Here is an 8,886-nt window from a genome sequence, read left to right as displayed (position 1 = left end):
CTGATTGCATTTATTCTGTGAAGTGCCTGTTCAGTTCTTGGCCCATTTATTGATTGGGTTTTTGGGGTTTTTTGGTTTTCTTTGGTTTTAAGTTTTTTGAGTTCTTTATTTATCCTAGAGATTAATGCTTGATCTGAGGTGCAGGTGGCAAACATTTTCTCCCATTCTGCAGTCTCTCTCTTCAGGCTCTTGATTGTTGTTTCCTTTGTTCTTTAGTTTGATACCATTCCATTTATTGATTTTTAATTTTACCTGGGACCAAATTTTTTTTTTTCATTTTTTCCAATACATTACTGAATGAATGGTTCTAAGTTTTTCTTGGAATCAAAGCAAAGAAAAGTTTTATCAGCTGATTGGCTTTTATTGGATTGAAAGCATAAACTGTGAGTCAGGGTGCCCAAATTCAGATTCTAACTCTCTTATGTACTACCTTTGATATCTTATTCAAGTTGTTCTTACTGTTAATTGCAACCCAGATTTGTTTCTTATTATAATTGCTTAGTTTCATATCATTTTTATTAATATAAGCCAAATTTAAATATTTCAAGGAAATGAACAAGATTCAAATTATCAACAAGGTGAACTAAACTGAACTTGGCCTTGTGGACCAATTATTTCAGACCAAGTTACTTAATTTTCTGCTTTTTAAAATATTCTTAATATTCTTTTTAAAATATTCTTAATTAGGTCACATCAATTTCAGGAAGCATACCTTAGAATATGATTTCCTTTATCTGCAGGAAAATAGATAATTTTAAGAAAAAATTTTTCATATGAAACTTTTATGGTACAATAATGCTATTGAATAAATGTATCTAAAGAGATACTTTTTAAAACATCAAATGTGCTGGTGGGTTTCCATGCTCACTGACACTCTTCTGGAGCAGGAATGTAGCAGACAAGAGCTACACTCCATTGAGCTTGGAATAAAATGAAATTGAGTTTCCAGCAAAGTTCAATTCTAGCAAAAGGGTGCAATAGGGAACCCAGTATGGAGGGCAAGCAGGTCTATCTGTTTCCATGAGATTTTTAGAATTCTCCTGGGGAAAATGTGGATAAATCTTCCTGAAAAGGCTGGTAACCTCAGGACTCATACTCAAACAGGAATGAGGGAAGAAGGCTGCCTTTACCTCCTGGGGAGCACCCCAGGACTCCACTCAATTGCTAGGGAGGGAATGTCTGGGCTGCTGAACAAGAAGGATTAATTATTCTTCTTGTTCTTGCATCAGCCCTCAGGAAATGCCCCAATTTTCAGGAGAAAAGTGCAGACTGGGATGAAGTTCAGCTCAGGAATAGAGTATATAATTAGCATGCCTAAGACTCTGGGATCAATTCCTAGTTGCAGAAGTTGAAAAACAGTTAAAGCTCAGGAATATCATCAGAAATGGTGGTTTCATTTAAGAGTTTTCTGAGGAATCTCCACACTACTTTCCAGAGTAGTTGCACCAATGTGCAGTCCCACCAGCAATGTATGAGTGTACCTTTTCCCCACATCCTCGCCAACGTTTATTGCTGCTTATATTTTTGATTGTTGCCATTCTGACTGGAGTGAGAGAATCTCAGTGTAGTTTTAATTTGCATTTCTCTAATTGCTAGAGATATTGAACATTTTCTCATATATTTGTTGACCATCCATAATTCTTCTGTGAATTGCCTGTTCTGCTCCTTTGACCATTTATTGATTGGGTTATTTGGTTTTTTGGTGTTAAGGTTTTTGAGTTCTTTATATCTCCTGGAGATTAATTCTATATCTGAGATGGCACATGGTAAAGATTTTCTCCCATTCTGTAGGCTCTCTTCATGCTCTGGTTGTTTTCTTTGCTTTTTAGTTTGATACCATCCCATTTATTGGTTCTTGATTTTACTTCTTACAATTTTGGAGTCTTTTTGAGGAAGTCGGCTCTTAAGCCAACATAATGGAGTGTTAGACCTACATTTTCTTGTTGTATATGTAGAGTTTCTGGTCTAATACCTAGGACTTTGAACCACATTGAGTAGAGTTTTATGCCTGGTGAAAGACAGGGGTTAAATTTCATTCTGCTGCACGTTGATTTCCAGTTTTCCCAGCACCATGTGTTGAAGAGACTATGTTTTCTCAAGTGTATGTTTTTGGTACCTTTGTCTAGTGTGAAATAACTGCACTTATATTGGCTTGTCTCTGTGTCTTCTGTTCTCTTCCATTGGTCTGCATGTTTGTTTTGGTGCCAATACCATGCTGTTTTCATTACTATAGCTCTGTATTATAATTTAAGGTCTGGTTTTGTGATGCCTCCTGCTTTGCTTTTCTCACTAGGGATTGCTTTGGCTATTCTGGGCCTCCTATTTTTCCAAATGAATTTCATAACTTATTTTTCTGTTTCTATTAAGAACATCATTAGAATTTTAATAGAAATTTCCTTAACTCTCTATAGCACTTTTGGTAGTATAGCCATTTTAAGAATTTAATTCTGCCTATTCAAGAACACGGGAGATATCTCCATCTTCTAAGGTCTTCTTCAATTTCTTTCTTTAGTGTTCTGAAGTTTTTATTGCAGAGGACTTTCACCTCTTTTGTTAGATTGATTTCCCAGATTTTTTGTTCATTCATTTGTTTCTTTGAGGCTATTGTGAATGGGATCATTTTCCTAATTTCTCTTTTGGCTGATTCATCATTAATGTATAGGAATTGATTTATGGGTGTCAATTTTACATTCTGCTACTTTGCTGCATTTGTTTATGAGTTCTAGAAGTTTTCTGGTAGAGTTCTTTTGGGTCTCCTAAATATAGGATCATGTCCTTAGCAAATAGATATAGTTTGAGCTCTTCTTTTCCTATTTACATCCCTTTAATTTCTTTTGTCTGATTGCTCTGGCTAAAGTTTCAAAGACTATGTTGAATAGAAGTGGTGAAAGAGGGCATCCATTTGACCTAGTTATCCCATTTGTTGGTATATACCCAAAGGACTTAAAAACAGCATGTTACAGGGACGCAGCCACATCAATGTATAAAGCTCAATTCATAATAGCTAAGTTATGGAACCAACCTAGAGGCCCTTCAACAGATGAATGGATAAATAAAATATTATATATATATATATATATATCAATCACACACACACACACACACACACACACACATATATATATATACATATATATAATGGAATATTACTCAGCCATAAAAAAGAATGACTTTACAGCTTTTTCCAGAAAGTGGATAGACCTAGAGGTTATTAAACTAAGTGGGAAAAAAGTCAATCCCAAAACAAAAAAGATCGATTATTCTCCCTGATATGTGGATGCTACACACAACGAGAGCGGGGAGGGGAAGAATAGAAGTTCAGTGGATGAGACAAAGGAGAATGAAGGGAAGGGAGGGGAGACAGCAAATAGGAAAGACAGTGGAATGAATCTTACTTAACTTTCCTATGTACATATATGAGTACGCCACAGTGAATCTCCACATCATGTACAATCACAAGACAGGGATCCTAATTAGAAGATGTACTTCATGTTTGTAGAAATCTGTCAAAATTGACTCTACTGTCATATATAACTAAAAAGAACAAATAAAAGTTTTAAAATTTGTTTTAAAAGAATATCATCATCAGAAATAGATGGAACAAGGCTGCTTCTTTGTTGTTTGGTTTGATTGGAGTTACTTCAAGTAGTGATGAGAATAGGGTTACCAACAGAGGAAGAAATCAGCAAGAATCACATTACCTCTAAATGCAACTAAGGACACCATTCAGGAATGTTCACAGGTGATAAGTAAACATTGGTATTTCCAGTGGTTTCACATCATTTGGGAAGTTAGAGGCAAACACTAATATCCTTGCTGTCTTTGGGTTTTGTTTGTTATTGTTGTTGTTGTTTTGTTTTGTTTCTTCTCTCTCTTATGTAATATCAGCAGGAGTATAAGTATTATTTTTGATCTTATTATTAAATAAGATCTGAGTACTGCCTTCCAGAACGCATGGTTAGAAGAGACAGTCAGTGGTCCCCACTTAAAGACTGGTATTTTTGCCTCACCCTACAGTGAAACAGAAATCCGTACCTCCTCTCCTATTCCGGAAGGAATCCTCTGAAAGCAAAAGTTTTTCCTTATAAAGCATGTTTGGATTTTGCATATTGAAGTTACAAGGAGTTTACTGCACAGAATTACTAGGAAAACACAAGATCAGACATATCTATTTCCTTAATTTCATTCCTCCCTACAATATCAACAATGCGTTTCTTCTCTCCTAGGTCCCGTTAACTTTTGTTATTCCCCGGGATTCCCCCTAGCAATCTCCAATGCCTCATGAAGCAGAGCAAGAGCAGACCCCTAGTCCTGTGTATCACCAACAGCAGCACATCACACCACTCATGGGCATGACCATAGCAACGTTACTGCTTTTATGGGTCCAACGCTCATTTAAGGATTGACTCATTTAATCCTCCCAAGGACCCAGTGGCTTAGATGTTCCATCATTTGTATTGTACCATTGAGAAAACCATAGGAAGCAGTCAAAATTTATAAATTCATTTTCCTGTCTCAAACTGTTAAATAATAAAACAGAAACAGGACAGTGCAACTAAACCTGCAAAAGGGAAGGACTCTTTTCATAAGAAATGAGCTGAGTTTGGAGAATGTACAGTCGCCGGACAAGCAAAACATGGGACTGTAGCCACAGGCAGTGCATGGTTTGCATTGGCCCTGCTGAGACTTTTGATCGAGAGACATTATTTGAGGAAAAATGGCTAGAGATGCAGTAAGGGAAATAAAGAGATAAATGGGATTTGAATGCCAAAATAAATATATGTGGTAAATTTTATGTTGTAGGAATTCAGTGATATTGAGCAGGGAAATCATATAATCATATTCATATTTTAGAACATTTACTCTGAGTACACAGGGGAGGATAAATTAGAAGGGGTCAAAAGTATTGTTGGGGAACGCTGGATGCAAGCACACTACTCAGGCTACTATGATTGTTAGAACAACAGTCGTGCTGGAATCCTTAGTTTCAAATGCCCAAAAATATTTGCATTAACCCTCCTTTTACTTTTAAAGGCAAGAGATTATGATAATCATTTCCTTATACTGTTTTCTTCTTTTTCTCCAATTTTATCTTGTGTTCTACAGGAGTGATATCATCAGAAAACCAATTTGTTATCTTACCTCAGATTTGCTTTCCTTCACTTTAAATTCCTATACCTAGACTCATTTATTCATTGATTTTAAAAAAAAATGTTGAATGAATGTGTACTATCCAGAAGAACCATAAATTTGTTACTTCCTTTTTCTCTACTTTAAGATGGTCTGCTATCGTGGGGTGGGGGGCATTGCTTTGCTGAGACCTTGAGATAAGGTAATCCCCCCCCTGCAGGGAGGTAGGGAGGTATCATGAGAAAGACCTACATGCCCAGCTAGAGTAGATCCTAAAAGGATCATGGATTATTTCTCTCTCTCTCTCTCTCTCTTTCTCTCTCTCTCTCTCTCTCTCTCTCTCTCTCTCTCTCTCTCTCTCTCTCAGTCTCTCTCTCCCTCACCTGGTATTATTAACCATTCAAGTATAGTAGCATCTGGTAAGATCAGGACAGTACTAGGATTGAAAAGTGAACAGATACTCAGCATCTAACAATTTGAAAGAAGCCACTACATACTCCTTTCACAGACATGTTTTCACAGAGCCAATATAGTACTAGCCATTAACCCAGCACACCAAGTGCTCTGAGTAGGAAAGATGCAACAATAAAAATAGTTACATTAAGCCAGGTGTGCAACGGCCCATGCCTGTAATCCCAGCAGCTCAGGAGGCTGAGGAAGGAGGATTGCAAGTTCAAAGCCAGCCTCAACGATGGTGAGATGCTAAACAACTCAGTGAGATCCTGTCTCTAAATAAAATACAAAAAATAGGGCTGAGGATGTGGCTCAGTGGTTGAGTACCCGAGTTCAACCCCAGTACCCATCCCCGCAAAAAGACAGCTACATTAAAAATGCCAACACTTTTGAAAAAGATTAAAACACCTTCAGTTTCCTCCCCTTTATCCCCTAAAACATCTTACAGTCTGGATCTACCTATACAGCCCTACATCAGCTTCTAAAATATTTGTCAGGATGGAAAAAATAAAATGACACTGGCCAGTAGTCTTTGGATATTTAGGAAGGGAAGGGGAGAAAGTCAGTTCTCTGAACAAATTAGTCAACTTCAGTCTCATCAGCAGAATCTTTGGCTGCTTCGTTCTTCCGCACTTCTTCAGTGTGCTTATCCTTCCCTTGCAAATGCTCCAGTTAGGCAGCCATTTCTGCCTCTCTGTTCTCTTTGTTGCTTCCATTTTGTGTGTCAGTTTCTCTCTGCCACTTTACTGAAGCTGTTGTTTTCCTCTGTTGCCTTATGAAGCACTTCTTTTGCATGCTCTCACTTCTCAGCAAGCTGCTTTAAGACCTTAACTTCATAGGACTTGTATCTTTCTTCTGCAGCTTCTAATTTCTTCTGAATTTCTTCCAGGGAAAGATTCTTCATTTTGGTGGGGAAAGGGGGAAATCTGGGATGGACTCTTTTGACCAAGGGCTGAGAATCAGCTCAAAAGCCTGGCCTGAGGCACACTTCTCCAGTTCTTTCAAATGAATATCAGAAGACGAGAAGAGAAGATGAGAGACTGGCTTTGATAGATACAAAGATATCTGACAAGGCTCCAGGAGGTGAGAGGAAATATGACTTTTGCCACTAAGAGCAGAGTAGAAAGTTGACCAGGATGCCACCTTGGGCAAGCCCAAGCTTAAATGAAGTAACTTAGAGCTTGCAAAACAGATACTCTTTCCACAGCGAAAGTTATCTCAGGTTATCCTCAAGTCTTCTTTTGAAACTCTTCTTTCAAATTTTCAGCTGTTCCGTTGAAGGAAAGATAAAAGAAATATTCTTATTTCCACCCTCTGACTGAAGAGGAGTGCCCCCTTAAGGCCAGTGAGGTGAAACAGTAAATTTTAAAAGTGAATCTTGTAGAACAAAAGTGAAAACTTACTAGTACTGTATTCATTTGAAATTTGACAAGAGGTTTTAAGTGTTTTTACTATATGCATGCGCACACACACATGTGATGATAACTATAGGAGGAGTTGGAGTGTTAATTTGATTATGGTAATAATTATGCAGTATATATCTATATCAAATTATAAATTGTATATTTTGAATATATTCCAATTTAACTAGTTATTAAAATGCTTAAAATGAAAATGAAAATAAACCAAAAACAAAACTTAACTGTATTCCAAGATTCTAAAAAATCAGAAGTCATCTCTTTCCTATTTATAATAAGAAAAAGCTTAACAAACTGAAAACCAAGGAGTTTTTTTGAACCCATCAGAGAACTCAGGGCAAATTGCTACCCAGCAATCTGGAAAGACAGTTAAAAATGGAAAGTCATGGCCAAGAGTTGCTTATCTCGATCAGAAGTCACTGGTATAACTGACAGAAGTTACTAACTGTTTATCTGACAAAGTTCTGGAGGCTGAGCAACACTGAGAAACTCCTAAGGTTGTACTCTTCAGGGAAGGTCCACAGGTTAGGGATTATCTTTTCAGGAACCCCAATCATCTATCTTGGTGGTATAGATCCATGCAAGATCCCTGGTGGTTTAGGCAGGGAGAGGAGAAGAGCAGTCACAGTGAAATAAGCAGAGTTCCTCCTAACAACAGCTTCCTCTTCAGGGAAAGACTTCACCAGAGCCTTAGCTAAGGGGGAAAACTTCTTTTCATCCCACACCCTCCGATCCTTGCTGTCTCACCTAAGGGGACAAGGAGCTATACTGCTGAAGAAACCCTTCCAAATGTCACAGCCCACAGATGAAATCCCACAGAAAGACTCAGATTTAATCATACATGATGGATGGCTCCCCTCCCCATACCTGACCACAACACCAGCAGAGGCTCCATAGAGCAGACATTTGCAAGTAAACAACAACCAGGCGCATGCTGTTGCAAAGAAAAGGAACGTAAGAGAATCAAAATCCAGGAAAAAGAAAAAAAAAAAAAAGATGATAGAACAATATGAATCCTTTGACACTCACAACTAGAATAAGCATTAAAAGTAGCCCCATTCCTAGACAGATGAGCATAAATCCTCACACAAAAAGATGTGCAGTTCCTACTGGACTGAGTGTACATATGCCCCCAGGATTCATGTGATGAAGCCCTAAACCCCAATGTGGTGGAGATGGGGCTTTGTCTGGTATTTATGAGCCTTTATGAGAAAAGACACAAGGGAGTCGATGCCCCTCTCCACCATGAGAGGATAGACCAAGAAGGCATCTGTCTACAAACCATGAAGAGGGTCCTTGTCAGGAACCGGATCTGCTGGTACCTTGATCTTGGACTTTCCAGCCTTCAGAAATGTGAATAAATTTCTGCTGTTTAAACTGCCCAGTCTATGGTTTTTCCTTATAGCAGTATAAATAAATTTAATTCCTACTACCCAATAAACCATCTCTGGCTTTCAACAAAATATTACCAAGCATGCAAAACAGCAAGAAAAAAAAAAAATATGAGAGGGGAATGCAAGCTCAGAACAGGCTCAGCAGATATGACACCGATGTTCAAACTATCAGACAGATAGATGTCCAAACTATCAATAAAGTAACTATGATTGAACATCAAGGGCTCTAATGAATAAAGAAGACAACATGAATGAACAGATGCATACTGTAAACACTGTGCATAACTAGATAGAGAAACTCCAAGAAATAATAAAAATTAATGCCAGAAATAAAACATGCTATAGCCAAAATGGAAAAACCTATGCTGGTCTCATAAGTAAGCTGGCCACTGTTGAGGAAAAAGCTGCTGAGCTTGAAGAGAGGTGGAAAGAATCTAACCAAACTGAAATGCAAAGAAAAAATAAAATTTAAAATTTGAAAAGTCTATGAA

At 37.7% G+C, this 8,886-nt stretch overlaps 1 pseudogene across 1 annotated transcript; it reads right to left on the bottom strand.

Moving 5' to 3' along the window:
- Window positions 1-6,162: 6,162 nt before the first annotated feature.
- Window positions 6,163-7,934, bottom strand: LOC306643123 (stathmin-like; annotated as a pseudogene). The gene is made up of 2 exons: window positions 7,869-7,934; window positions 6,163-6,627 (listed from the first exon to the last, which is right to left on the bottom strand). The product of its transcript is annotated as a stathmin-like (transcript).
- Between the last annotated feature and the right edge of the window lie 952 nt (window positions 7,935-8,886).

This window comes from Sciurus vulgaris, assembly GCF_902686455.1.
Source record: "Sciurus vulgaris genome assembly, chromosome: 13".
NCBI lineage: Eukaryota > Metazoa > Chordata > Mammalia > Rodentia > Sciuridae > Sciurus > Sciurus vulgaris.
The sequence above is the reverse complement of the archived record's forward strand: the minus strand, read 5'-3'. Positions and strand labels throughout refer to the sequence as shown.